Here is a 26050-nt window from a genome sequence, read left to right as displayed (position 1 = left end):
TTCGCTATCAGCCTCAGAGGGGACATATCACAGCTGGGCTCACCTTCACACCCAGACAGTAACTTTTCCCTTTCAGCCATTCCTGCTTTTCTTCAGTCCTGGAGCAAAGAGGTTTGCAGTTTGGAAGTACCTGATGCCTGGGAGCTTCTATTAGTGTGAAGTTATCTGCTCCAGGATGACTAATGTGGATTTTATGCTGCATTTTGCTAACTGAGTGATACCAACAGACTGCTCTGTGCTGGAGAATTTGACCTACTGTACAAGACCTGATGCCTTAGTAAATACAAGTGTGTATTGCCTGCTCTACAAATCTATAAATCCCTGGCTCTTCTCACAGCTACAGTATCACGTTCAAAAGGATTTGAATCCCCAAACTTTCCTTCTGTTCTGTGTTGTGAATGGGATAACATGATCTCATGGGTCAAAGTCCTCATTTTGAAACTTGTTGGCACAGATCTCAGCTTACAGTGAGAAGCCTTACTGAGAAGCCAGGTTTTTACATGGCATTTTAATATACATGTTTCTTTATCATGTGTCAAGGAGGCTTAAGATATAATTGAACAACTGCCTGTTGGTCATAGCTGTCTGCTGCAAATTTAGCAAAGCTCTTGCTCTTTGCAGACAGAAACATGGAGAGAGAAGGCCTGGTTCTGGCTAAAGCTTGGCTGGCACAGGTCCTTCCCTTTCACACAGTTTAATATTTACCCATATAGAGTTACTTGAAAACAAATTGAGATAATGCTGCAGCTTGTTTGGATCCATCTCTGACTGTGCTTGTCTCCCTTCAAAACACACATGTATTCTAAGACCCTTGATGGATGGCAAATGCACATGCTTCTGCTCCTAATGCCAGTAAATGAAAAGCTGTTCTTTGTCCAGCAGCAGTCATATGTGGCACTTGGAGAACTTTGTACATCTTTATGTTCTGTCTGGGTAGTAACTCAGACAGCCCCTCATGGTGTTTGCATACAGAAAACTCAGGTAATTTCATGTGCGTGGACCAGCTTCAGTGAGGTATCACCTCCTTAGAACCCATGTGAAGATGGGGGTAGCAACTGGCTGTATGGATCTCACATGCACTGTTGCAATCCCACTGACTTTTCTTTTAGAGTTCACTGAGGACACTCTGACAGTGCCAGCCTCTTGGAGCTGCCATGTGACAAAGACTTTCCACATGTTTCTCCTTTCTTTTTGAGTAAGCTGAAGCTTAACCAAATTTTGGGCTGAGCTGGTAACCAAACATTCCATGGCTTTTTGGCTTGCTGATCTGTGCAGAAATACCTCTTCACAGGTCTTGCTCAGCCTAATCCATGTGTCTGGGTCTGTTTCATTGGGCATGAGGGTAACTGCTCACTGTGATCCCTTAGACACAGATGGAAAAATATTCAGATAGCAAAAGATGTAAAGCGAGAGTCTCCTGGGATATCTGCAGCCAAGTCAGTTGAGTCCTGAGAAAAGAAAGGGAAAAAGAAGTTAGCAGAGGTGGCCTATTAACTTATTAGTAATGTCTCTGCATTTTGAGTCATCTTGAGTACCCTCCCTTGTCTCTTTCAGTAGCTCAGTTCCTATAAAATGAATGTTAATGCTGCCTCACCTCACACATTTGCTGTGAGACTACCCACAGCATTAGTGAGATGTTCAGATAGCACAGCAAAGGGAGACATCCAGGTATCCAGTTTTGACATTCTGTCTAATTTCCATGAACTAGCAAGAACTAACCTAGCAGCTAGGGCCTGGCAGCCCAGCTGGTCGTAGCAAACACACTGAGCTTTTGTGCTCTTTGTTTGCAGTGCACAGGACTGTCCGTATGCTAGTGTGTGAACAAGCATTCTGGAGAGAAGCAGCACCAATTTTCCATACCATCTAAGGGACTCAATTGGCAGTGCTGTGTGACAAATCAGGGCAGATTAAAGTTGAGCTGGTCAAATCCTGCCACACGGTTCTCTGAGCAAAAAAATCTCTGGCATTGCTGGGTCCAAGAAAAGGCAGAATTTGGAAGACAAACATAACATTCAGATATGCAAAAAGGAAGAGCTGCCCAGTGTTAAAGACAGGGGAAGACTCATTTTTGAGCAGGACGAGGCTGGTTGGCTGCTTGGGCTTTTCTGCTCTATTGAGGTTGTAATTACAGCCTCTCAAAGCTTGCGTGACATTGCTAATTTGAGAAAAAATGGAAGACTGATATCTGTAAGAACACTCACGGTTGAGATTTTGTTTATGGATTCCCTATATCAGCAAATCAAATCTATGAATATTCGCAATTTGGTATCTTTATGTAAGTAATTATAGAAATAATCCAAAAACGAGAGATGGGAAGATGTAAATGTCAGCTATAAAGAACGATTTAAAGGAGGTTAGTTGATTTATTTAAGATACCTGAAAGTCAAATTGACCATCAAACTGTGGCATGAAATTATGAAATCAAAATTACTTAACTCTTTTCAGAACACAGCTTTCTTTGCTAAATATCTCTTACCGACAGAGGAACCTTTGTATGTTAAACAGTAGCTTCAATGTACGACACAGATTCTGTCCTTCAGTCCATCCCATTTTATTTCCTATAGCTTTGCATCATGAAAGGAGCCAGTTCTTTGCATTACACATTTGGAATTATGTGATTCCCCCTGATTCTTGGGGAGCTATGGGCGATATATGTCTACATGAAGAAGAGGCAAACATACTAAAAATGCCCATTGCAAATAGTCATTTACTTATGATTTGTGTCAGCTAAATTGTGTGGAAAATGCTTTCTTCCTTGGCACAGAATAAGTGTCAAGACACATAGTTGTCCTTTCTACAATGACCCAGAAGGCTGTCTTTCACACAACTGAGGCAGATCTGGCTAAATCTGCCTGTCACTCTGCCTTGTCTTTTCAAGTGCTCTGCCTTTTTGAGGCATTTGTGTTCATTTGGATCTAGTCCTGCAGACTGCTGAGCATCTCCTATGAAGTGTCCTTTAATGACAGGGCTGTGGCTCAATCAGCTAATAGTACATGCTACCAAGCATCCTTATGGGAATGCAAAGCACCTGCCTTAGCCTTTAGCTATGTCCCTCCTGCCTCCCAGGAGATTACTGCCAGCCCTTTCTCAGCATCAGTGGGCAAGTGCTAGCACCTTGCAAGGCTCAATCTTAGCGTGGAGTTTTAACAAGAGCTTTAGACAGAATAGCAGAGGTTTCTTTCTCCCTGTTTGTGATAATGCCCCACAGCAGGAGTCACAGGAGAGAGCTAAGTACTTATAAATGATTTTATGAAAAGATCTTGAGTTGTGGCACTCCTGAAATGATCTCCTGCTAAGGATAAACAGTCCCTTGTTGACATTACCTGTCTTCATCCTGGATCTGTGGCTAGAAATGAAGATGTTGGTGCTTTATCTATCTCAATCTAATTTACAGAAAGCTTGTTGTCAAAGCTCTCCATGCCTGAGAAATGGCATTGCAGGGATTTGGTGTACAAATAGGGGGGAGGTGGAGAGAGAAGTCAGGAGAATTAAACCAGGTTTGACCTGATATGGATCCAAATCAAACAGATCTCCTTTATTTATTTTCATTTGTGACACTCTCAGCAGCAAGGTGTAAGCATTAAATATAGAAGCGATAGCAAGCAGTGGAAAAAAGTAAGACTTTAAATGATAGCAGGGATCAGTATTTTAGTGTATTCCTTCTACGATCTCCTGATAGAAACAGAAAAGGCTAGGCACAACATAAATATTTCCTATTATGGATAAACCAAAGTCACAATGGAATCTGTCATGTTGTGATATGAGAGATGGACAATATTCCTGAGCTGTTGCCATGCTGGCACTTGAATGCAGCTTGCATTTCGTTTGTGGAGCCAAATCAGAAACCCTTTCCCCTCTCTCTCTGTTTTTTTTTTTGGTTGGTTTTTTTTTTTTTTTTTTTTGGCCCAGCATGTGTAATTCTTCTTCATGGAAGCTCGAAATGGCTGTGGAGCAGCTCAATATTCCATTTATTTTATTTATAAAAGAAATTCAAAGCCTGAAAAGATGAAGTAATTGACTTACTGGGATGACAGTTAAACCCACTAAATTTAATCTTATCCTCTCAAGTACAACATATCGCGCTTACAAATTATCACCCTGCACCAGACAGGCCTGCTCTCTTCACCTAATCCAAATGGAAATGAAGGCCTCTGTTATTGTATTATCTGACTTTACTATCAGCATTAATCCGGCTTAACTCACTTAATGATGCCACTTGTGGCACTATGAAGGCAGCAAAGAAGTCTATAAACTACTTCCATTAAAATGCAAATCTGGCCCACAGAGAAAATAAGTGACACAAAAGTAGGAGAATTCGGCCATACACTGTATTAGCCTCTTGCCGCACAGAACTGATACAAGTATAATAACTGATGCTGTGATTATTATTCTAGCTGTGGATTTCCAATGAAAGGAAGCCAGTCTACCACAGAACGTCACAAAAGTGCTTCAACAAGCCAGGGTATTTAATTTCTGAAGAGATTTATATTTTTTGTTGTCAGGAAATGAACAAATACTTATCAATGTAAAAACTGCTATCTTAAATCTTCCTGCCAGGTTTTTCATACTGATATTATTTGCACCCTATAACACAGGAAATGAAAATCTTCTGTGCCTTTCACATCTCCACTGTATCTTAAAATCCTTTAGTAACAGCCTTGCTTCTTTTTTTAACCCCCTTCTGTAAACATGAAAGAAAACTTTTATGGATTAAGTATAGGGAATTACTAATGCCAAAATCTCAGCCCCAAATTCCTTCTCCTGAACATTTCTGTTTGCTGATAATTTAATTATTATTATTATTATTATTTAAAGGGAACCATAACATCTGTTTTACGGAAAAGCCTGGTTTAATTTTAGTGTAAAGCTGTTCACATTCATCTCTGCTCCTCTCCTTTGCACACATGAAAGCTCACTTGTGCGTCCTGCCTGGCCACCCCTTTGTATGAAAAAGCATTAATGCCAAATCTTTCGTTGCTATGAAAGATGTCCCAGTAAAAACACAGGGATTCAAGCTTCTTCCACTTTCTCTTGAGCTCGATAGCTTCCTCTGCCTCAGTAACCCTAAGACTTTATTTCTGGCTTTGGCATTGAGACAGCACAGTATCTACATGGAGATGTAGGCACAGATCCCCTACCGCTTAAATCAACATTTCTCTGTAGGCTTCAAGAGTGAAATGTAAATGTAAGAATTTGGTCCGGCATGTTTTATGTTTGGGGTGACAGATTTCTGATGCCCCTTCCCTTTTTCTTGGAAATCTTATCGCTGATAAATATAACAGATCAGAGATGAGGCCAAGCTATGCGATTTGGATTTGTGTTTCTGTCTCGCGCATGGGAATTTGATTTAGCTCACTCGCTGAGAGGAGAAGCGATGAGATTCAGGTTTCATCGAGGTCTGGATGGTGATTCCCCTCCAAGGCTGAAGAATGTTTTGATCTGGAGCCCTGGTGTGATTGCTAACAAAGACCTTTTCTTTCTCATCCCCACCCACACGCTTACCCCACCCAGAGCATGACTTGCTCAGATGTTACATCACTGAAATACTGTTAAATTGGCTTTTCTCTCACCTTAGGCCCACACGAGCGTGATCTGATTGCTGCAGACGCTGGATCTGCTGCAGAACTTCCGTCCGGATGCTCCTCTCTGACCCCAGTAGTACTGGTGTTTCAGCAGAGGGTTGTTCAAGGCGGATGAAAACATCCAGTTTCAACTTAAAGTGATGATCTGTGCTCCTGCAGCAAGGGCAGTTTCTCCTTAAAAGAGGCCCTGCAGAGTTGGGCAGTTTTCTCTGTGGCTGGTTCATAGATGCTGGGGGATTATATCTTTTGCTGCTTTCAGGGTGAAGTTGGCCCTCTTCCAAAACATACTGGGAATTATGCTTTGCCCTCACAGACATGCAGTACTAAATACATAATGCTCATCTGGTGGGCTGTTCTTAAAATGCAGAGCATGAAGGGGTGCCAAGAGAGACCAGCACAGCTGGCAAGGTCACTACCCTGCACCTGTATACTGCCATGCAGGCTGTTCTTGGTGCCTCCGGTCTGCGTTCTCTATCCCTATCCTTAGCTGTGTCAGACAGTATCAGTGAATAATTTGCGGAGCTTTACTCAGGCTTGTTAGAAGGAAATTAATTGACTGATTTATGGGAGAGATGCATCAGCTCTTGCACACCAGTGGTCCGAGGCCTTTACCTCTGAGATGTGAAATGCCCTGTGTACGAGCCAGATATCAGACTGATAGTTTTCTTATCATTATACAAGAAAACTTTATTGGATTGGCTCAAAATATCATTTCAAACCTGTGGAACTAATGTCACGTCTCAACCTGAATATGTTTTTTAAATTAAAATTGAGATTATTTCAGTTTGGCTGAATGCTCTAAGAGTTGGTTTAACCTAAACAAATAAACAGAAGTTTCCAAAGTACACGCATTTGTGGTGATGTAGATTAGGGCAATATGTGAATCTTAAGCTGTCAGGTGTTACCAGGGACAACCTCATTTCAAACATGCCTTCATTCCTGTGCTTTCAGGAATGAGATTTTTTTGTGGCTAGAAATATATATTTTTTAATCTCAATGGTCTTTATTTATTTTAACACTATAAGGTCTGCATTTGTGCATGATTCATGCATCATCCAAGCACCTGCAATATCTGCATGCACACATGCTGCAGTTATACAGATAGAAAGGGTTGGCCTGGGTGGCATCCAGAGTTCCCTCCTCGCTACTTCATTCACTTCATGTGGTGATTCTACAGGTTCTAGTGAAACCCAAAGAAAACAGTCTGTAGACATCAAATAAGTAGAACAGTGCAACATTGTTCAGATGTAGCAATGTGATATCCAGTAAATCTTATTAAAAGTTATTATGCTTACAAGAGGCATGATTTTTTGGTCTCTGTACAAATACTCCCCCACCTAGACAACACTGTACATGCAATTATAAATTGGGCTTGCATCTGATTTCTGCTAATCCCAGGTAACAGCCATAAGATGAGAAGGAATGACCTCAAGGAGGTTCAGGTTGGATATTAGGAAAAATTTCTTCTCAGGAAGTGTGGTGATGCACTGACACAGGCTGCCTGGGGAGGTGGTGGAGTCACCATCCCTGGAGGTATTTAAGAAAAGAGGGTCATGGTTAGTGGGCATGGTGGGGATGGGTAGTTGTTGGACTGGGTGATCCTAGTGGTCTTTCGCAACCTCAATAATTTTATGATACTGCAGTTCCATGACAAAATGATTGAACTTATATTTTGCCATTTCTGTTTTATTGGCATTAATACATGGTAGCCTACAGATGTGTTTTTCTAACCTTACTTATAGATCTGTGGGGAAAAAGGGACATGCTTTGTGTCACACAAGAACTTTCTGAGATAAGAAACAAAAGCATATAACCTCAGCTAAAAGTGATAACAGGTAACTTCAGTACATTAATCAACGAGATCACTAGAGATTATCTAATTCACAACTGTGGAGCAATTAGGGCTTAGTGGGAACTGATAAATGGAGGAAAGAATAAGACACCATAAAAGCAACCTCTCTGGTAAGGCTGTAATTTCTATATATACCTTTGCATTATGAATCTTGCTGAATTTGTCTTTTGCATGTATTTTCATGCTGCTATTTACAACTAGGAATGAGTGAATAGAGAATAAGCAAGGATTTTTACATCATTTTAGAATGCTTCTGCTCTTCAAAAATTCTGTGAGCCCACTGTGCTACTTCAGAGGAGCAGGTGTGGAGTCAGCTGTATAGCGAGCTGCTAACGGAAGGACTGTTTTCAACTGCAGTTTAAGTGTAACAGGTGTATTTATTTGTGTTGGGCTTAATTGTTGACCTGATGAATAGTGGAGTTGGTAGGCTCTATGCTGGACTAGGTTGTGGTCCTGGACTTTATTTGGGAAGCTGAGAATGGAAGAGAAACAAAAGGTAAAATCTGCAGTTGGAGTATGAACTGGTTTGGTTTCTGTAGTCTTGACTAAGTTTTAGATCTGTCATTGTTTCACTACTATTACCCGTTAAAGGTGCTCAGAACTTTTTTCAATGGGGGGGAGAGGGTAATCTAAGCAAAAGGGAATATTCTGCCTGAGCTGTCTTCTTTTGTATTGCTATAGTTTTATTACTTCTCTTTTTTCTTTACACCCTCAGTTTAAGGTGATTTTCTACTATTTGTGTGTGTATGTAGTTTATGTTCGTTTCTTTTTTATAATGTTCAGTATTATGAAAAAAGAAGGTGCTTCTTTAACTGAATATTATATTTTATTGATCTTTTCTACTTTTTAATTTGTAACACTGGAATTTTTCTTCAAGGATGAGAATTCCTATTTTTTTCCTGAATCTGTTGCCAGCTCTACAAAGCAAGCCCAGCAAAAATCTGATTCAGTGTGGGGTCAGTAAAATATATTTCTCCCCAAAAGAGGTGGGCTGGCTGGTGTTGGTGCCTTCAAATCTCCTTGCCAGAATAACTCAGGAATGTAAGGGAGGAAAAAACTTTGTGCTCATAAAGAAATTTTGTCTCTACCCATGTTTAGTTATATTTTTTCTTCTGTTACTGTCCCCTTTTGGCAGATAACTTTTAGGTAGAGAACTGTCAACTGTGTGCGAGTTGCTCATTTGTTTATCAGAGGCCACTAGGCAAGAGTCAGTGGGTAACAATTCACTGACCTGGAGACCTCCTGGTGTTCAGATAAATGAGCTGAATGTGAAAGGCCAAAAATCCTATTACCAGACCTTAAGCCATCCCATCCTTAAGCAAGTTTGCAGTACTTCTAGGGAAGGAATAAATACAAGTTGTGGGCTAAGGGGTGACTCAGATAAACAAGTAGCTAACTATTCCGAAGCAAAACTTGTCCTGTGTTTTTGTTCTGCATTGCTCAGGCTGTGAGACAATAGCCTTAAGATACAAGTGGTCATTGTTTCCTGGACTGAAATGCAGTCATAGACCAGAGCCATAAACTTCTTTCACTAGCTTGGTCATCTTGATGTGATATCTATCCTAAAGATTAAAGTTAGCTTAAAAATCTGAACATGACCTCCTGCCTTGAACTGTACAAAGAAGACTTGGACAAAGTTGATTTGAGAGATTATCCTACCTCTAACACGTCTGTGCTTCACTCACAACTTCCATAACTGAGCAAACAGCCTTTGAAGAAGGCCCAAATCCAGCAAGTTTTTGCATACCTGCCTAAATGTAACACATCTCCACACATGGATGCTCAAAACTGTTCACTTTTCAAAAATTATATGGGAAGTCTTGTTAAAATTCTACCTGTTGTCTGTTTTTTAGGGGCATCAAAGAGTGAGGTAGCACAGCAAAACCTTCCCTAAGCAGCTAAGATGGAGTGCTCTGTATTTCTGTGCTCTTCAGAGCACAGGTGTTTTGTGCACAAATATTAAGTCCACTGGAATTCAGGCCACCTGTGTACCATTTTCTTGCCTGAGCTTCTAAAGCCTTTCTGAAAAGGGCCTGAAGCTGGCTTCATTTGTCTGCAGTTGCTCAGATGTTGCTGCTGCAGAGCTAGGAGGGATAATATTCTCCCAAGGGTGCTTTTTCATTGGGACCATCTTGCCCAGGTCTTTAGCTTTGGAGCATCTCCTGTAGGAAGGAATCAATTGAGGTATTGAAGCCATTTGGCAATGCAGCAACTAAATAGATTAACCAGGGGAAGTTAAATTGATAAAATTTATTTTTGAGTCCTCTTGGTAAATGAGGAGAATAGCATGATTTTATTTAGTTCCAATTATGATTCCTTTGAAGAATTAAGTTAAGTGCTAGCCATGAAAATAAATTGGGACCTGTGTAACTAGCTGTAGGAAAGTAAAACTCTGCCTCGTTCTTCTAAATATTTTATTTCTTCATTATAAATATTTAAAAAGAAATTAAGCTTTTTCCACTTTATTCTTTTTAAATTCGTGTGTGTGGTTTTTGTTTTGTTATTGTGTCTTGTGGAGTGAGGCTCTTAAAGGCATTCAGGTACCCTGTAAGGTATTTCCCTCAGGGTTTAGTTCTCTAGATGTTTCTTAAAAAAATCCCTGTTTTTTGCTGTTATGTCTTTAAGCACCTACCTACCTCTAAAAGTCTGGCCCTTGACAATTGTAGAAAATGGTCCTTTCTATCATGCAGAGTTTTCTGCTAGCAAACTGGAAAAGTAATTAGCATATAGATGCATCCCTCAGATGCGAGACTGGGTTAAACTGGATTTCTCTACATTTAATAACCATTGGAAAACAACAAGGAATTAATTGGTTTGGAAACGTGAACTGATGGAAAAAGTCAGGCTACTGAGAAGTTATTAACTATGCAACACTGTGAGTCCTTAAAACCATCAGTTAATGAAACAAAGAATACATTGAGCGAGAATTGATTTAGAAGTGAAGAAGACAGATGAAAAAGGAATTGCAATATAATATGATGAAGAAAAGCTTTCTCTCTTGGAGACTTTGTTAGTTGTTGCCATAACTGTAATAGGGAATAGTGGTCCAGGGAGCATCTCTGAATTGATAGCCTGTTTGCTATGATGCTATAGTGTGCCCCTGGCTTGGGGAGCCTTTGCCACATGCCCTGGCATGCCATGGTGAGGAATACCCCAGCTGGCCCCTCTGTTGATCATGTTCATCTGTGCAAGACCTTTCAGCACTGCTCTGGGCACTTGAGGGTGCCAGCAAGCCAAGAAAGAAAAACTTGCCTGCATGTATGTACATTGCCCCAGTGGTGGGACAAGAAATGGCTTTGAAATCTGTGGGTAGAAAATGTTGTGTAAGAATGAGGGTTTTATTTATTTATTTTCATAATCCTCAAGGGCAGAATTTGAAATAGCTGCTGTGAGGGGTTGTCTGTTCCCAGTTTACGTGTGATATCTTTAATCATATTCTAGCCAGAGAAAGAAAAGCCTGCAAGAGGCACTATAAAAACTGTTCCTTGCTTTCATCTTTGCTTTTCCACTCAGCCTCAGTTGAGAGCGAGAGGAATCTACAGCCAGACTGTTTCTAAACTGATGAGGATTGTTCTAACACAAGGGGATCGTTATAAAAGACACATTTCTACTGCAAATACCCCCAGGTTACATTTTTGGATTTGAACAGAGCTCTGCTTTCATGGTGTAAAGTAAATATTTTTATACTTTGTATGCAGGGGGAAGAATTTTTTGTTTTGGCTTAATTATGAACATATGTTAATGACAAAAATGGAGTAGAGGCAAGGAAGAGCTTTTGGTGGATGTGCAGTATTTTAGGTGTTAAGATTTATGAGTAAATAGAGATGAAAATAATACTGAATGAAGCTCATTGATTTGGTGTTTGTGTTTTGTTTTCTAGAGTTTCTAAGGCCCTTTGGAAATCAAGTAGAAGCCAAACTAAGGCTGTGTTGTTCCTCAAAGTATAGCATGGGATCTCCTAAGGAGGTAAGGAATTTCTTATAACATCTCTTAGTAATTACTTCAGTTGCACTGTTGCGTATGGATTTGTGTAATAGTAATACATAAGTGAGAGTTCCCTTGGAAATCTGAAGGGCAGGTGACACTGTGCACATGCTGTAGGGGAAGCAATAGGAGGAGGCTGACGTATGCAAAGGGAAGTGGGAGTGAGATATTATGTGTGGATGAGAAGAGCAGGCTGGTACCTACCCCTGTGCCAGGTGACTGGGTAGAAAGGCTGCTGATCAGAAATCCCACAGGAGTCAAATGGACATTTTAGCAAAAAGTGTATGCCAGTATCACTTTCATGGACTTTGTTGCAATGCTAGAGTCTATGTTTTCTTGGACTTTGGGATACAGAAGTAACATAGGAATAAATGTGATGCTTATCCGCATGTGGGAAATGAAGTTCCCCTGTTCTGAGCTACAAGAGCTCAGGTAGGAAAACAGAATGACTCTGGGTTGAAAATCTGGGGTCTTCTCTCAGACCTGTTGAAAGAAGAATGAAGTGTCTTGTTTTCTTCTTCTCAACTGAGAGACATAAGAAAAAGCACAACAAGGAATCAGGTCTCCTTCATTCTCCTTGTCTTTGATACTTCTGTTTTCTGGAGGAGATGCTGCTGGTGCCATTGGGAGAGGAATTTATATTGCTTGCTCCTGCAGGCTCCTTAAAGCATCTCCACACCTATAGTCTTGTGCATCAGAAATAGGGTTCACTGAGGTGTTTTGCATGATTTAGAAAGGAGATCAGATTTTACTGTCCAGAGGAGAAGTGAAGCTCAAGTGGAATGGCAGTTATCTGAATTTGCAAGTCATGGCTTACTGCTTGAGTAATTCAGTGCAAAAGGAGATGATGATGTTGGTGTTAAGGATGAAGTGTTCACACTGTGCATTTCAGAGGTTCTTTGGTCTATGCCTAGACTTTTCCTTTGAATAGATGCCCAGTAGTGCCTGGAGCGCATGAGCTGACCTCCGGAGTACATCTTCCACATCAACTTCATCCAAAAATCAGTCTTTGTGCCCTCTGTGTTGAAAACCAAAGTATGTGGTAAATGAATCAGTAAGAAACTTTCTTCTGAAGTTCCTAGTCCCAGCTAAAATGCTTATATAGACCCACTTATGGCCTTTACTGATATGAAAGTAATGTAATAAATTCAAATTACTGTCCTTGGGGAAATTAGACTCCCTGTTTTTCAAGGTGGTGGTGCCTGATGTATACTCAAGCATAAGAGCATGAACTCCCAGATTTCCGTGAGCTGAGAGAACCAGGAGGTGAACCCAAGTGACCCCAAAACTGATGACTAGTGTTTGCCAATAAGGCAAGCTCTTAACTTGGTCTGTATTTGTCTTCCAAATGGGGAAGATATACTTTTCTCAAATCTGTAATGAAACATGAGTGCTTCGTTGTTCTTATTCTGTAGTAACAGCTGAAGGTATTATTTCAGTAGCACTGGGAAGCTTTGTTGTGCAAAGTGTTTTGGATTGCCTACCTAGACTAAATAATGTAGTTCTTAAGCTATAGCTGAATACCTCAGGCTTTAATTTTCTTTAAGGAGAGGTGTTTTTTATTTCTGAAATAGTTACTCATGGCCTTAATTTGAAAGCACAGCAGTTAATTTTAAGGATGTTGAAGCTGCTAAAATGAACATTCTAATTTCACTCATCTTTTTGGAAGCTGGTAAGAAGCTTGTGGACTAAAGTATTGTCTGAGTCATAAATGCAGAGCTTATAGGTAAATCTACTATGAGAGAAATGTACTTGGATTCCCATGTATCTTAATGGTTGTGGCATTTCCCTTTCTGCCCCAGAGCAAAAACTTCAATCCTGTGAAGTGCTTAGCCTTGAGTAGTGCCTTGGAGATCAATGGGACTGCTTACAGAAAGTAAAACCTGGCACATGTTTAAGTGCTTTATTGGGTTACAGCCAGACTGAATAACACATACATAATGCTGTATTCGGATTCACTATATTCAGTTCTCAGGTCTGATCTATTGATCTAGATTTTGAAGGCTTTTGCTGAAGTAACTTTTAAAGTAAATTTTCTTTTTTATAAACACAAAATGAATTTGATATAGTTGCTCCTTTCACTCAGAGATCTGAAAATACTTTAGAAATATGAATGTATTGATCTTTCACTATAGGGAGAGTGAGTAGTAGCAGCTTATAAAACAGATGAGGAATCTGAAAGTAGAAGAGCAGAGAAAAAAATCCACAACAACTGAATGGAATTGGAAAACAAATTTGTCTTGATTGTATTCCCATCTGCTTTGGGTTTGAATTCATTAGCTTTCCTGAAAGAGAACTTCTGTCAGAAAAGTTTATGAAAGTACTGGTTTTTAGTGTATATTGAAGAACAGTTGTAGGAGTTGTATTTTTGTTTTCTGGCTTCCCATTTGTGTACTTCTGCATCCCTGTTCTTTACATACTGTGAAAATAACCTGTGTGTTACTTAGTGTGATAAAAGCTTCTAAATAAGGCAAGGAGCATACACTAGTCATGAATTCCTTCACAGAAACAGCAGTTCAAGTAAATTGTGATCTGTCCATATATAATAAACAAGTATAGAGAGGGACAAAAGCCAACAAGCATTCATATTTTTATTTACGGTCCTTATTGCAATTGAATCAGCTTGAATTCTGGGAGGAGGAATGAAGGAAACACAGAAATTCTCAGTGAGGATTTGTGCAGGACAGGTACCTTCTTTTTTGGTCATGGTTGATACTGAAACAAGATTGTTGGTGGGGGTATGTGTTAACTTGTGGAACTCGTTGCTCATGCACAACGTTATGATAACATGACAAAGACTGCAAGATTTGCTCTTTTATGAGTCAGAAGAACTGCTTTAAACAGGATTACAGTGTATAGAAAAAAGGAAAATAATGCTACAATCATTACGCATTGGGTGCAGCAGTTTGACTCTCAAACAAGCAAGTTATTGCATAATTCTCCATTATGGGAGTTTCACACCTTCCTTTGAAACATCCTGTGCTAGAAATGCAATAAAATACTTAATGAATTTCCATCCTGATGTGTGGCATGACAATCAATAAAATTCTTTTATTAGCTAACAGTAGTTTTAAGAACTTGTCATAATAATCGTTTCTGCGTTATTGCAGACCTCTCAAGTCTAAGGAGACTATCTCAGCATTCTGCACCACCTACCTCTAAAGAAAGCATGTCAAAAACTGTTCCACTGGCCTGCTAGGCAGTGCCTGGATTTTTGGTGCAGCATTGAATGCGTGGTGCTGAGGCTTTGCAGCTGCTTAAATTGCTTTGTGCTTTCACCCTATGGAAACGTGGGTCTATGTTGGTGTAGCCAGGCCAACAGAGGTTGCAGCTCCTTGAGAAAAGGCTGAGGCATCCTGAAATGACCTTCTGGGTCTCACTGACAGTTGAGGATGGGAATTTAAAGGCTCTTTTGTAAGCCTTATGTTCCAGTGAGGTCCCATTACAGTTGAGCACAGCCACCTGTTTGTTTTTCAGTGAGATGAAATTTATTCCAATCCTGAGTGCTTGAAAATACCTAACTTGGAAATGATGCCTCTGGTGAGGAACCCTGAGGAGTGCAGTGCTGTGAACAATTCCCACGTGCCTTCAAAATGAAGCCATGCTATAAACCAATGCATTTTGATAGTATAGCTTACAACTCACAGCCCAGCCTCAGTGATTTTTCCCAAAGAATGAAGCAAAAAGTTAATATGATAGCCCTGTAGTTTTGGAAAACAAATGTTTTCAAGAGTGTTAAATGAAATGTGTGAGTACATATGTATAGGAAATAAGTCCTTTTGAGGTATTGGTCTATTTTGTGCTGGGCAGCACGCTACAACTGGGTTTTAGCAGTCATATTTTCATGCAAATGTACTGTAGCCACTCTGAAGATATTTCAGGAATCCCAAATTTTATGTGCCACCTCTGAAGTCTTCCTCACATGGAACACTATTTAATTTGTCATTAATTAGTAAATGGTTTTGTGAAAGCCAGCAAACTATCTTGGGTGTATTGAGCAGCACAAAGTTTATTCTTCTGGAAGTGAATTGAAATTCTTACTGCTGGGCAATTTCCATGAAAATGGAGCAGCCTTTGCAGCTTTCATTTTAAAGTAAGAATAAAAATGATGCCAAAAATCAGTAAATAAAGGCAATAAAAAAATCTTAGATAAAAGACAAAGGCAAGAAAATTCCAACTTGTATATCTGTACCAGCAAGCTAAAATGTTTGTGCGAGTAACTACTTGAAACTTGGATTAATTTTTGACTACTTAAAAGGTACAACTAAAAGTAAATCTCTTCTCTTTGCATCCCCTGGAAGTCAGGGTAGATTTTGCTGTTTGAAATCTTTTCCTCTTTGAAAGTCAATGACTGGAGAGGGGGGTGGTGGGGGATGAGGGGGAGACTTGGCAGACTGCCACTATCTGTTATCATTATTTCATATGTTATATGTACCATATAAATCTGTATTTGCTTGCTTTTCCACCCCGTATGTCAGTGCAGGAATGGTTATTTTATTGTTTTAAATAATATATGTGCATTTAGAGACATTTCAAACATTTAGCTTTCTACAGTTCTCACTTTTGCATACTTTCCCCTCCCTATACTCACCCCCTGCCTTCATGTATGCTACCAAGTCAAAATAAGAGTCCTCCTATCTCTATCGCCCATTGTTTTTCCCATGATTGATTGAATGGCATGCTAGGTTCAGTGAACTTGGTCTTGGCTGGTGCTCCACCCAGAAACAACCTTCTCTTCTATACAAATTATCATATGAAAGCTGCTAATGGCATTTTACTGCAGCTCTGCTTGATGTTCCAGAATTGTAAGTGGCATCATACTGTCTACATCTGCCCAATTTCAGGGAGCAACCCCTCTCCTTCTTCCCCCTTCCTTATCTTCTTTTCCTCTACTCCTCAGTGGGAGATTTTGTCTCCTTGCTTCTATTTGCTAAAGCAGCACCCTCCCTTCAATAGACATTTGCTATTTCAGATATGAAAACAACTTTCTATCTGGGATTCTGATCCTGTTAGAAATACTATGAGATCCTGTGGATCCCCTCATGAAATTGGTTATTGCAGGCTGGTTTACTGCAGTGAGGGCTGGTCCACTGGCAATGCTCTGCTGGCAGTCACATCATACAGAGTTTTGATCAGAAAACAAAGTTTCTGCACAGCACAACAGTAAACGAACAACACTGATGTTATGTCAGTTTTAAATACTGACAGATTGCTTATGGACTACCCTCAAACCTGGACATGTGCAGATGTAAGATATGTTGAATACACATAACTATATGAAAATGCTGTTTAGATAAATTAGTATTATCAACGTAATTAATTTGTTTTTAACAATAGTTTTGAGAGTCAAGGGAGAGATTTGGTTGTTGGTTTTTTTTGTTTTTTGTTTTTTTTGTCATTATGTACTATCTCCATGGCATAGGTAGAGAGCTCATTCTGAGCCACGACCAAATCAGTTTACTGCCACTGAAACAATAGCCTTGCAAGATTGGGTATCACTGAAATTAGGAGCTTGCTCACGCAGGTATAAGAAGTTGTCTTGGATTCAGTAAGAAAAGACAACATATGAGAATATAAGGGTTCTTATTTTTCAGCATGTTTTCTTACAAGAAACTATCAAAGTTAACGGCTGGTATTGTTCAGCTCAATAGCAGGAAATGTAACGTGTCTTCTTTTACTGGGTGTGTGGGAGAGAGGACACTTTGTTTCCTAAAAGAAATATTGTTTATTTTTCATTATTTTTATGTTTGTTGTTCCCACAAAAATGGGCCCAAGTGTTTTGAAGGGATTATAAATATGGTTGCAATTTGGCACTGTGAGCGGTTGCCGGCACTGTGTGTATGCATCTCTGTGCTCATGTGTGGAATTTGGCCAACTTGAGCTCTGAGTTGGTCATGAGCCGCCAAATGGCTTTCAGTTTTCTTTTGTTGTAGCTGCATTCCCTACAGGGTAAAACCTTTCAGGCTCTGCTTCAAGGTACAATATTCTCCTCAGAGAGGATAAATGATTAAAATGCAGAGTCTGCCTGTGAAAACTCTAACTTTACGAAGTTATGCTCGTTTGGTCTCCAAGAAATAACAGTTCCATCTTTTCAGGTCTTGGTTAAGCCAAGACACATGCTAATTTTCTTTTAACTTTGGAGTTCTGATGGCCTTAAGGAAATATGTGTACAAGAGAAAACTGAAATCTGCTGCACCGTGAAGGAGCTGGAGTGCCTGGTGTGATTAATCTAGAAAGATTGTCTTCACCAGCAATTTGGAGTGATTAGGTGTGAGGGCACAGGCTAGTGTTTGGGTTTATGCATCATCACAGCTTATTCTAATGCTTTAAAACAGATGGAATAGGCAAACCATCCATCGTTTATCACTGAACTGCAACTTTTATTACTTGGCTGATATACCTGAGTCTTGATGGGCTTGGTCATGAAAGGGATTGACCATATAGCAAGCTGTCCATCCTTGTTGGTATCAGGCACAGCAGGGGGTCACAGAGCCAAACAGACTCCTAACACAGAAAGCAAAATTGTACTGAGATCCTGATGGAGCCTGAAGGTCAGTGCTAACTGGAGCTTTATGTAAGCAGCTGCAGCTCATGTTTTCCAAATCTTTATTAATGTGCTCTTTGCCAGGGTATCTGAGCATTCATCTTTCTGTTACGTTCTGGTTTGTTGCAATTATTAGAGAAAATGTATATTATCACTTGCACTGAAATATACATACACATGCAGAATGACTGTGTGGAGTGAAATATGTGAAACTGTATATAGCACAAGCTGAAACAAACAAGGTAAAAGGAATGTTTTTAGACATTTGACAGCATTAATATTGATTACTGAATAGATTAAGAGACAGCCACAAGAGGTTTTGTCAGCAGATCAAACTTTACCTGTGTGACAGTGTTAATAGTATGAGACATGAGCATTTATCAACAAAACAGTTTCAGCTGCTTGGCAAAAAGTATTGCATCCCTGAAGTGTTTTGTCATACAGCTTCCTCCACCTAACAAATCATAGTGTTATATACTTAAACTTGCTCATGGCAAGGAAAAGAATGTTTCCAGCAGGAGGCTGTATCAGTAAGGTTCTTGATGAAGGACTTCAAATATACTTTTTATTTAGTGTATGTAATTAAGATAGTATTGATAGCAAGATGACAACAAGAATGTTAGAACCATCTGTGTTGGACCTGTGGTCCATCTGACAGATCTCTTCCTAAGCAGTAAGTAACTGGACTAGATTTTACTTTGGACTACAGCACCTCAGCTTAGAAGATTTCTTCATATTGTTCCAACTTTAACTGTCCAGTAACATCTCCCAGAGAGGTATGAATTTGGGACCTGAAAAAAATTGCCACAATACAAAATCCTGTAGGATTGGTAATACTAGCATCTGCTGAATAACTGTTCCATGTGCATCTGAAGGGTGGGTCCAGTTGCATGTCCATCAGTAGTCTTTTGGCTGCCTAATGTTGCTTGAAATTTTTGTCTTATCCTTCTGCCTCAGTCCACAACTCTGTTTTGTAGATGATAATATCCATGTTAATGAATACATTCGTTAACTGTGAATCAGTGCATATTCCTGTATGTTAAAATAGAACTCAGCATCTGCAAATTAATTAGTGTATGACCTGTAGTAGGAAAGTGCTTAGAAAGCAGTACATTTTCACACTAGTTCAGATCCAGAAGTCTCCTTCCACACAGCATACAAGTAACTTTCCCCTTACTTTTAGCTCCTTATTTAAGGGCGGGAGGAAAACAATTACCTCTAGAAAGTGCTGTTCTTACCACATAAAAAGCGAAACAGCATCTCAGCAAAGGCATAGAGTGAACACTGAAAATTATCAAGAAGGACACAGATGATTTGGATAGATAGCTGGCTGATAGTCGCAACAGTGCTGCCAGAACTTCAGATCTATATCATATATGTGATGATTGTTTGTTGCTTTTGCCAAAATACAGTCTGTAAGTCTTATCCAGCCTTCGGCTCAAGAGTTAGGAGCTGGAAGCCAGACTGTGATGGACTTTGGCACTGTTGATGTTACTGAGTTGGAAGCCAGTTGCTCAGAAATCATTTTCTAATGCAGGGTCAAATGCTTCAGCTACATCAGGACAGGAAAAAGGCATCTTGTCTGCACGCTGAGCACTCGGATACATTAAGGAATTGGTAACAAAGCTTCCAGAGTTCCAAGCATGTGAGAAATATGCCTTTTGAAGTAGCGTATAACACGATAGCAAAGTTTTTTGGGATTGGATCTGCATGCTTTATTAGAATAGATAATAAAGATAGAGGTAGCTCAGAATGTACTGCTGTTGGTGTCTCACTGAAAAAAAATAAAAATAAAAAAAATTATTCTTTGGGAGATTGTCAAGACAGGTGACATTTGGGGTATGTTACGAAGAAGTCCCTGCCTCCTGATATTATCCCAAACAGAAAAAGCTAGAGACACGGATTTGGATTTTGAATTATCAAAACTGTTAGCATTTTGAAATGACATTTTTGTTCCGATAAAAAGGTCAGCCCTTTCTCATTTCTTCTAAGATTTTCAAGATGTTTTTTTTTCTTTTAATATAACTTTTATAGGTAAAATTCCTGTATTTCATCTTTCTGCCTAAAACTGAATTTCATAAGATTTGGAAATATTTTCATTCTCTACAAGATAAATTATCCTACTTTTGAGCAGTTCTAGTCTGTACATTTTACTTTACAGTTGAACTGATCTGTATCCTACAGAAGAGCTCTACGCAGAAAATTAATGCTGGGTCTATCAGCTATATAGTAAACGCCAACAGCTGTCAAAAGCAGAGTGAAGCAAAAGGGGGAAAAAAGACAGTAATTGTCTTATAAGATCGCCTCACGGTAATTCAAGAAACATTCTGCAAATTCCACCTCAGTGGGGTATGAAATAAAACCCACATTCTGATGGATTGGGAAAACCTGGGGTGGCCCAAAGCTACTTTCTCTAGGATGATTTCTTCCTCTTTGTTTTTATTTTATGATAGCTTCCCTAATTCTAACACGGGGAGTGAGGAAAAAAAAAAAGAAAAGAAAAGAATGGAGACAGGAAAATGTATGACTGTGAAGATGTGGGGAAAAAAATAAAAGAAAAAAGAAAAAAAATCTCTTGCAATGTTGGATAATCTTGAAATACAATAATATATCTTGCAAGCCCATGAGATCTATAGTAGTCTTATAACTGATCAATTTTCCACCCAGGTTTACAAGAAAAATAAAGACCACTGCAGTTCATAAATCAACATTTCTTAAGGTACTTGTATGTTTTCTCTCTCCTGAAGTATAGTGATTTTAAAAGGAAGCTATAAAGATCAACGCATCCAATCAAACTGAGGCATGCTAGCAAAGGAGTTTTTGCAGGGGCATGTATATATATAAAGACATATATGCGTTAGGTACTATGTAACTGTAATTAGGTTGGGAATGCGTTATATAACAAATGGCAGTTGATGTCTATAAAAGCAGCAAAGCATCTTGGCCTCATGCTATTTGACAATCTTGTTGGCAGTTTTATATTCATACAGGTACAAACATGTCTAAGCCTTAGAAAGTGTGGGTTAACTTTTCTGTATGGTTGGCCACTATAGAATGTTTTCACGGACTTTACGGTGAAGTCTAAATAGTTGAGGGACATAGAATTCCATAGGTACCAGTAGCAACTTAATATTTGTGTTTCAGTTTCTATGTATTCCTCTCTTTAAGAGCATAGGGCTAATAATAATTTAAAATACAGAAGCACTTAAATATCTGTTAAAAATAGAAGGATGTTCATTGACTCATTCCAGAGGCGTTGCCAATTTCTGTAATGAGTCAATGATTTGTTATAACTCTTTGGAAGAAACAAATGCTCCCAGTTGCTAAACACATCGCTAGATGCATTCTCCAACATTTTGTATATTTGCCCAGTGGGACTGACAGGAGAATTATTTGGGTCAATGGCTTTACTAGGGCCATATGAAATACAACTCTATATTCTGCTTCAAGATCCAGCAGGTGTGCTGCAGTCCCAAGTGCACATTTGTCATCTCTCTCTTTCCAGAAAGCTGGAATTTGTGGGCACATTTCCATCTCTTATGCCTCACCCCATGACTGGCTGTGCCTCTTTGAGATTCAAATGTTAGTGGGAAACACCCTCATCTCCATCTGGAGGTGAAGGTGAGACTGCAGGGTGTCTGCCTGGTTCTTGTTCAGCTCCTTGCTGAAGCTCTGTGTTTGCAGGAGCTGCAGTGTGTTTGGTTCCATGGCAGGTCAGAAATTCCTGTCTGAAGTTTTCTGGCCTCACCATCCAGTCTAGTTGGGTCTCAAAATAAGCAGGAGCTTGTTTTGCCATCTTTCAGCAAGGCAGAACCGTGTGTAAACTCATGTCAATCATCAGTTCTTTTTGTAATCCTCTTTCTCATGTTGCTGCCCCAGTTTGGCTTTGCATTTTTGTTCCCTTTGTTGCATATAGGTGGTGTTAACAGTTGTAGAGACGCCAGTCATGGCCATCTGCATGTTCTGTCCTTGAAGAGGTTTTAACAACAATTCTGCGAAGTAAAATAGACTTGTAAGATTGGGCTCCAAACCCTTGTGTGTAAATTCCTGGTTCTGGGCTCTAAACTGTTTGTTTTTTGTGTGTCCGTAGTTATTTTTTCTGTATTAATTTAGACATCCAAGTAACACCTGAGCTAAATGCCTCTGAATTCTCCTGAGCAGCTCACCCCCAGGTTGTTCTCTGTGCTGCACCTTAAATTTGAAGAGAAAATTGTGTTTTCACACGAGAAGAAAATATACCTGACAGTTTTGAACAGTGAAAGATAGCTGCTGCTGAGCAGTGTAGTGAAGGTAGCTCCGTAAACTTGCTTTACTATATTGACAGCCCAGTCAGTTTAGTTGCTTAATCCAAATACTTTTAGAGTCGGAATATATTGCCAGAATGAGGAAATCAGCTCTTGAGATGCATTATCTCCTTTCAAGAGTGTCCTGGGGGCACTTACTCATTATCCTGGAATAAAACGAAAGATTTCTTTAAAAAAATATTGTTCAATCCATTTAGAATCCCTGGAGCTGAGTATTTTACATTTTTGTGGCTTGATAAAATAAAGCCAGCAATTAGTTTACATGTATTTATCATTTATGGTTCTTTCCTTCTCTTTGGAGCTCTTTTTGAATACTATAATCCTGACAGATTAACTCTCCTACTACAAAAATTGTTATTATTTCCTGAAACTATGAATGAAATAGGAGTATGTGTTCACTGTGACTGGTGGATGGAAATCTCACCTTGCTAAACAGCATTTTAAGCTGATTCATTCCTTCATTCCCTCCCCCCCCCCCAAAGATGCCATGTGCACGTATGTGTATGTTTGCTTACATGTGTTTGTATATGTCATTTCTCCAATGACAGCTTTTGAATCTGATCCATTAAAACTGTATGTGAGGGGAAAATCCTCCATGAAGGTCTGTCTGGTCATATAGTGCAGCAGGGGCAAATACCCCACAGTGGTATGGAGGGTAGCTGCAATGAGACTGCATAACAGCAGAGAACCTATGTGCAGCAGACTTGAGCAAACCTTCATCCAGGTAGAAGAAATACCACCAGAGCTCACTGTAACCTTGAATGAAAAATAAACAAACCACAAAACCATAATCTTTGCTTTATCTGAAGTTAAGGGACTCCTTGTTTTAGAGCTCGTTGTTTTGCTTCGTATCAAATTTCAGGGGGATAATAGGAAAGAGCCCTGCTAACAGGGAGTGGTGATCTTCACCCTCCTCCCCCCGCATTGACAACACTGCAGCTGGTGCAGTCAGGGTACAAACTCTGCTTCAGCTGATCGCTCTGGGCTGTTCTGAACAGTAAAATTTAAATTCCTTTCTTGGACAGTGTGATATATAACTTTCCTGTTCTGTGTGCCTGGGCTATTTTCATTTTGTTAGTGCAATCCGTATAAATTTGCTATTTGCCGTTTTGTTTGCACTAGGAAGTTTGACCATAAAATATCCAAAGCCTTTGTGGCTTGTTTTAGAGAGGATTATTGCAGGCCTAGATATAATATTTGGGATCTGCAGTGAGAGATATGGCTTTCAAGAGACATCCCGACGCGGACTTGGCATTCATGTCCCACCTGCTGGATGCCAGTGGGATCCTGTCCATTGCTTTCACAGCTTTGGATCCCACCCAGAGCACTCTCAAAGACATGTGGGAAGTGGGAGTGTGGGCTGGATTAGGAAACCACAAACAGTTCTGAAAGAGGTGTTCTTTTTTTCATTGAAATTTAATTTTCATCAGCATTTTCTGATCAGCTCAAACAACTGCTCAGGAAATTAGATAGTTTATATCATCCTGTGCAGTAACTTGTGCTACGCTTCTAAATTCAATTTTCATTCTGTAACATCTATTCAATCTTTTTCAACGTTCATCACAAATCTGAGCAATTATCAGAAAATTAAAGAGTTTACTTTGTATTATTCTAATTTCCTTTAAAATCTGGGGCATCCAATGACCTTCACAGCTCTGTGGCAGTTCTTAGCTGTTGCTGCCTTACCCTACTTTGATGGAGGCTTTCAGCAGTTTTTAAGGCTTTCTCCTTTAAGCTGTATCAAAACCTCGATGTACTTTGCCTGTTTTCCTCTCGCAGTGTGGTTTTTTTTTTTTTGTTTCCAAATTGAAGTGAAACAGCTTCATCTCATTTCACATGCAGTGTACATGCTCAAAGACTGTTATGTTCCCAGCTAAAATTTCTTAGCAAACTTCAACACTGGTATTTTTTTCCCCCCATTTTGACCATCCATCTTTTCTATCTGCTGCTGGGAGCACAGTCCTTTTCTCCAACAAAGCCCATATTCATACGCATCCTCCTTTTCTCTGTGGATCTCTGCGGGTGAGCACTGATGTGCTCCTGCTGCCATTTCCTCACTGACATAACTGGGAAGAATTCCCTCAGCAGCTCCGTGGGCCACGCGTGGCTCTATGAGGAGCACTTCCTAACTACCAGGAAGATTAAAATCAGCATCTGCTACTTAAAGTGCTTGGATTCCTGCTATAGGCTTTACCCCGGTGTGTACTCCAAGGCAAACAATACTGTGGTTGTGAATTGTAGTCTCTCTCGCTGCCTTATTTCTCATTCTTGGCTTGTGTCCTAGAATGGGATCCAGAGCAGTTACTGACGACAGCAGTACAACAGAAAACACACCACACAAGAAAGCAGTTGCACAATCCCCTTGCAATCCCACTGCTCTCGTTGTGTGTTTATGCTGAGCTGGCCTCAAACTGCAGGTAGTTTAAATCCCCCAGGGTGTAAAGTTAAAAACAAACAAACAAAAAACACAAAAAATTGACTTCCTTATAATCTCTTCCTTTCTGGAGAAAGAGGAAATAGAAAAATATATATATATGTATATCTTTAAGGATATATAAAGGAGAGTCCCACTGAGGACAAGCAGAGTGTGGTTTAGAAATGGTCTTCAGGAGATGGCAAGGGAAATAGCAATAATACGTAGTTATCAACTAAGAAGGGAAGCAGATGAGAAATATATTATGCTTTTTTAAGTAACAGTAAAAACAGCTAGAGATGAGATTAAGAACAATGTGCAGAGGAGATGGAAGCAGAAGTTGCAAAGAAAATTATTTTTCAGAGATAATTGAAAGCTGTAAGAAATTGCATCTCAAGACAAAGGCGGGCACAGACAGGAGATAAATTACAGCAAAAATAAAAGACACATTAAGGAAAAGAATTCAAAAGAAAAGTGCCGGCACTAAAATGTACCAAAGAGAGAAGGCTGGCTAGAAACAGGGCATAAAGCAGAGCAGAGTAGGAAATAAAGGAGATGAGATAGAGATTGAGTGACTGAGTATTCTAATACAGCTGAAGTTTGATGCTTGTATAGACATCTCTGGATATATGTTTACAAATAACAATCAAAGCTGGCAAATCCATGCATGAGGATTTCTGAGCAAGGAGAAACTCGTGTCCCAGGATTAACCTACTCATTTTGAGTAGATGATATGTATCTTGATCATTATATAAGAGAGTGACTGTGCTCATCTCAAGCTTCCTTCCTGAGCCCCCAAACTACTGTGTCAGAGTCCAAAGTGAAATGAAGAGCCAAGAATTAAAAACAGATATATTTCTGTACACTGGAGTTCAGGAATGATGCTGTGCTTTTGCTGTGCAGGCTATTGTATCAAGGCCCGGTTTCCACTGAAATGTCAGGAGTGAGAATCTCGGGCTGGAGCAGCCCACTTGGCTTCACATTGCTGTGCACACATGAGCATCTTGCTCTTGCCTCACATCAAGCTGGCCTTGGTGTATTGCTGTACCCTTCCTTGGCATTGGCAATACACTGCCTCCCTCTTATCTGGCCTCCTTGCTTCACCTTTTCTTGATTGCCTAATTATTATACCACAGATATCTTACCTTGGGATCAAAACAGTCCTTTTCCACACATATGTAAATTCTAGATTACCTCATTGCTAATCTAGGAACCAGGCAGCTTTCCATGCTAGCCAGCAATCTGTTCCTCTGCAGCTGATTGACATGGAGAGGAGCCTGTCCTCCCTGGGGGGACAGATTCCTCTTATGGGCTCTGTCCCTGGGGATGTGCAACTCTGCTCCTGCCACCCCAGTGTTAGCAGGACGTCAA

General features: G+C 39.8%; 1 long non-coding RNA gene across 2 annotated transcripts in view; it reads left to right on the top strand.

Annotated features, from left to right (window-relative positions):
- LOC107316817 (uncharacterized) overlaps nucleotides 1-26050 on the top strand; it is a 273418-nt gene that overhangs the window by 44283 nt on the left and 203085 nt on the right. For both annotated transcript variants that reach the window (XR_014948313.1, XR_001556594.2), the window contains one exon: nucleotides 11315-11400. This is a non-coding gene — a long non-coding RNA (uncharacterized LOC107316817). The remainder of the gene's footprint in view (nucleotides 1-11314; nucleotides 11401-26050) is intronic.

Source organism: Coturnix japonica, chromosome 7 (assembly GCF_054131305.1).
Source record: "Coturnix japonica strain WE chromosome 7, WE-NBRP24, whole genome shotgun sequence".
NCBI classification, from domain to species: domain Eukaryota; kingdom Metazoa; phylum Chordata; class Aves; order Galliformes; family Phasianidae; genus Coturnix; species Coturnix japonica.
The sequence above is the reverse complement of the archived record's forward strand: the minus strand, read 5'-3'. Positions and strand labels throughout refer to the sequence as shown.